Here is a 5,467-nt window from a genome sequence, read left to right as displayed (position 1 = left end):
ACCTGCGGAAATTATTTGAAGAAGAAGAAGAGAAGTTGGGGAGGGGAACTTGGCCCTCAGTCCCCATTATGAAATGATCATGTTTTCTCAGTCTGACACATTTATATGCCTAACATTTATCTAAAAAAAAGAAAAAGGAAAACAACAGTTTGGACACTCGATTGTTCTTTGGACCCACTAGGGTTAAAGAGAACTCCAAGCATAGGGGCTTTGTATGTACAAGTCAACCAATTGGGTTAGAACCAGCCATTCTCAACTGTAATGGTAGGTAAGAACTAAGGATTTGATTAAAATGTAATTGATTACTTTTTTTTTAAAGTTTGCTTTTATTTTAAATATTTATGTATTTATTTTACCACTGAAGGACCAAGTCTAATGTTTCTTTTGTCAGAAATAAAAGCTAAGTTTCTTAAATGGTTTAATGTCCCATTGTGCTTTCTTGTTGGTCCTTTTAGTGGGTTGAGTAACAATTTATTAATTGTTGTAAATTCATCCTGCTTTGTTGAACTCTATTTTTTTTAAGTGGCTACATTTTGTAATTGTGTCTTATTTAGGTTATTTGATTAAAAATTAATCACATTTTAAAAATTCTTTTGCTGTCCTCATCAGTCACTCAGAATATTAGTTTCCATATCGAAGAATGTTTGAAACTTTCCTAATCTTATGGCATTCAGGGTTTTTGTGTTTGTGCGGCCAAGAACCATCCCCGGTTTCACATATTTAGAAAATTATGTGTAAATAGTGCCTTTCTTTTTATCTTTTTTTTAAAACCAAATTCCCTACGTACAGATAGCTATAAAGATTAAAAGTGCGGCCTTTGTCTTGCATCTTTAAACTTTAGACAAATAGAGCAAATTTTATTATCTCTACATATCTGAATGAAAACACAGTGATTATGATTTTTTTTTTAGTGATTATGATTTTAAAGAAGAATCTTTTCGTGGAGAAAACGAGAACCTTCACCGACCTGCTTTCAATGCTAGTCTCTGCCTTTCATTACTTGGACTTTAGTTCTTCCAATATTTGCAGGATCACAATATTGTTTGGAATTTGAGCAAAAACATTTCTTAGAGCATTTGAATGTTGGAATTGCAAGCAAAAGGCAATCATAAACAATGATAAGTGTAAAAATAAGTGAAAACACTTTTTATTTTTCAGCAGTCTTTCTTTAAGGCATGACTGAGATGGATTGAGTATTTACATTTTAGGAGTGTCATCAGGCCACAGACGGTACACAACAGTAATATATTAACCATCAAATAAACATTGTCATGATCTGTTGGAGAAGACAGAAAAAAACTGCAAAAAGCTTTTAGTGATGACCACAAATAGAAACCATGATTGTTTGAGCACTTGTATTCAACTCTTAAAGTCATTCTTTTGAACACACTAAAACTGTGCCACTTAAAGAGTAAACAAAGAAACATCAACCTTATCTGGACATTTCTGGAAAATTTGTAACTCATTTTTTTTATTTCTAATAAATATGTTTTATATTTTGAAACAAACATATTGCATAAAAAATATTGAAAGTTCCTTAATTATCATTTTCTATCTTAGATGCAAGAAAACAAAAATGAGCGTTGATTGAATTTCACAACTTTACATTAAGTTAATTTTATGTATTAGACATCCTTATCTTTGTGGAGATGGTAATATTTGCTGATTTTATTATCTGCAGTTTAGATTTGTCAAGGTTATTCTAATTTATTTTTACATAATATATTTTTTTAATATAAAGTGGCTTTCCGAAATTGTTTTAAAAATGCTCACGTTTTCATCTAAAACTTCCAGTTTCTGTACAAAAATGAAGCAATATTTACCTGACAGGACGCTTTGTACATTTTGTAACACCAACAGATTAGCAAAAGAAAAATGGAATGCTTGCAATAATCTTTAGTTAAAGCAAGGACATTTTTTATTAATAACAGAGCCCCCCATTGCTGTCAGATTGAAAGACTTTTAGTTGTTTTTCAAACAGAACTCCACACTCTCTGTGAGTTTCTTAATTCTCATCGTGTCTCTGTTTTTTCGCCCATCATTGGTCATTTTTATATTCTGTGAGGGCCCGGGGCTAAACCTGATCAGAGGAGCTCAAACTGAGTTAACATTCAATTATTTTATGTGAAAGTCGTGAGAAGTACAGTGTTGTAATCCAATCCCTTCTGAAGTATGAAATATTTAAGATTCTACAGTGTGAATGTGGAGGATGAACCACTTGTTAGGATTGTTTTTATTATTACTATTATCATTAAAGCATAAAAATGTATATCTCTAATGGGCGCACACATCTTTATATTGTCTTAAGTGGAAAATAGGTTATTCACTTTGTTTTATTTGGAGTTCAAGAAGACGGGGCGAACCTTCAGAGATCTAATGTCTTTCATTATGGACGTTATTTTGTTTGTTTGATTAAAAGGGATTTATTTTGTTTTTGTTGGGGATGTAAATTATGTGTTAGATTTTGTTTACCCGTTGCTTTCCTTTTTTTTCTTTTACTTATAGATCAATTGGTTATAAAGTTTGTTTAATCCCTCCCCTTTGTGTTTGCTGTTGACTTGTCCATACCTATAAAGCTCCCCCAGGGTGTTGTCAATGGAGTTAACCACAGTGTGGATTTTAATTATGTTTTTGTTCAAAGAAATCCTGTTCTGTTAAAAAAAAAAAAAAAAGAATAAAACAACTTTTAAGCAAAACTACATTTGTCCTGCTGACTGATTGTGAACCTTCACAATGACTAGTGTTTAGTGTGTTTTGAAACATCTTATTGTGCTTCTATGTCTTAGTTAGACTTTTTAAATAATAATTTTTGTCTCTACCATCAACTCCAAACCTAAGAACAACCTAACTAACTAAAAAAAGCAACACAAAAAGTTACTTTTCAAGGTAGGTACACTGTTTTGGGGAAATGCTGATTATAACAGAGTTATACATAGAAGGATTGTTCCAAATAATAAAAACAATTCAGGATATGATTTTAATTAATACTACTATGAGCACAACCAACATGCCTACACATGTATGAAACCTGGTTAAAAATACATTAAATATAGATTTATCACATAAAGCAATTTTCCCATAATATGATAAAACTATTATTCTAAAATACCATGCTATAGAAACCACGTTGGAAAGCATGTGATTATGGGGTGCCGTTTGTAAATCAGAAATGTAAAATTTTTACATCTGAAAACATTGATGTACAAATTTTACATTTCTGATTTACAAACGGCACCCCATATGTGATGATACAGCGTTAATGGTCTTTGTTATGGCTTGAAAAATATAACCTAATTTTCAACAAAATAATTAAATTTAATCATGTCTGAGGACCTCCTACTCCCTTTCAAGCAATTCAGTCATTTGTTGACAAACTTGAGATTTAATAAGTTCATGCATTGTTTGTATAAATATACAAATGTCTGTTCATGATCAAGATTTATCATAATGGCATAATTTTGCATGTATATGTAAATATAAATATACATATATCTGTTACTTTTAATTTTTACATTTTCCAATTAAGTCATTATAAATCATCCAGAGTTTGTCTATATATATCTCTTTTGTTTGTCTTTTTTAGTATTTCTTTATTGATCGTTTGCTTTGATTGCTTAGAATAAACACATTCCAAAACTAAAATAGGAGAAAATGGTAGCTTAAGTTAGACCTCATTCCTTTGGATAGTGTAATTAAAATTTTACTTCTCATGAAAAGCATTTCTTTAGAATCTTCTTCAGGAATAAGCCTTTTTTAAAGTGATGTTTTAAATCTTGTTCCTGGAATCGGCTGCATCCCAGTTTGGATTTTTCACGTCATAATGCTCTGACTTGTGCTGCATTTTAATGTTGTTTTTAATTTTAGTTATCTTTCCTTCATCTCAGCTCAAAGGACTTTTCACATTTTCTATCATTCTTGACATCGGTGTCACTGCTGGTTTCCTTACAAGTTGGCAGACCTCCAAAATATTTCGCTGCTTACCTTACATTATTTATTTTTGTGTGGATCAAAAAAACTACAGAATCTGAGAACTATCAGTCTCCACCACTTTCGAACAGCTCTCCTGTTTGACTCAAGAACCAACACAAGTAAAGTTTATCTGTCTGTCGGTCACGAGTCAGCTACAGTATGAGCATCAGTTAAAGCTGCTGATGTTTCTCTAGAGTCCAGGAGTGTGACAGGATGATGCTTCTTTGTGCATGTGATGGAGATTAGAGCAGCTCGGCTGAGCAGTTGGTCCATCTACTTTAGCAAGATTTATTTCTGTTAAGCTTACAAAAAATGCATGCCTTACTTTGGCCTTACTTTGTAAAGTACACAATATGCTCTTCATCGGTGTCACGAGCCATATCCGGTATGTCTGATCAAAAGAAAGACAAAAACTTGATTTTATATCCTTGGGATTTAATAAAACAAGGAAACTAAGGTGAAGCACAGGCAGAACTGTGACATGAATGAAACTATTTGTGTTTCATAGAAACACAAAATCACAAAAAAACAATAAAATCACAAGAGTTGGCTATAGAACGTGGTACAAGTTAATTAAATAACTTCAGAAAATCCTTTAATTTGTGTTATTTTCAACATTTAGATTCTCCTTTAAATCTAGATCTATAAGATTAGAGAAGGGAGTTAAAGGAAAAAAAGGGACACATTAATATATTTTTTTTAAAATTCCGCTGAATATGATGATTCAATTGTAAATGTTATTAAACTCGATATGAAAAGATGACAAAGTGAAACAAGTACGGATGCTGCACTCTGGCCATACAACCCCCTCCCTTACATAAGAGACATCCACGCTCTGCTGCAGGCACAGAAAACAAGGCCTGTCCCAATGCATTGAGCCTTCCCCTTCACTGCTCCTTAACCATGCAGTACGCAGCCAGAGCAGACACTGAGCAACGTTGAATTATTCAGCACAGAAAACATCGCAGCAGCTAACCTCTATTAAAACAGAGCAAAGAGACTAAAATATTTTCTAATTAATCACAAAAGTGAAAAATCTCTTTAACTTCCAGTTTGAAATAGTTACAATTCAAGAATAAGCCAAATTATAGTCAATTTTGATAGTTTGTAAGAAACATCTATGTTTTTTTCCTCCACTGTGGTCAGGCAGTCCATTCTGTTTTTATTTTATTTTTTTATTTGTCTAGGATTTAAAATAAAAATAATTGTAAAACAGAGAGTAGAATTTTACACACTTTTAAAGGGATGAGATGGGTTTTCATAAGAATTTGTTGTGTGCTGGCAGCAGCAAAAACACTAAGCTGGCCCTTCAGATCCTGCAAGCTCCAAATATTCAATCAAACAAAGTTCAGGGGACTTTGGAAGCCAAGAAAACAGCATATTAAAATGCTGAAATAAGAACTACCTATTATATATTTATAATGTTCTTCCTCTGAAGTTCTGAAGACTCTCTGGAAGGTCAAAGATCAGTGGCAGTACTACATCTAAATTTGATTCA

This window comes from Oryzias melastigma, linkage group LG7 (assembly GCF_002922805.2).
Source record: "Oryzias melastigma strain HK-1 linkage group LG7, ASM292280v2, whole genome shotgun sequence".
Taxonomy (NCBI): domain Eukaryota; kingdom Metazoa; phylum Chordata; class Actinopteri; order Beloniformes; family Adrianichthyidae; genus Oryzias; species Oryzias melastigma.
Note: the sequence above shows the minus strand (reverse complement) of the source record.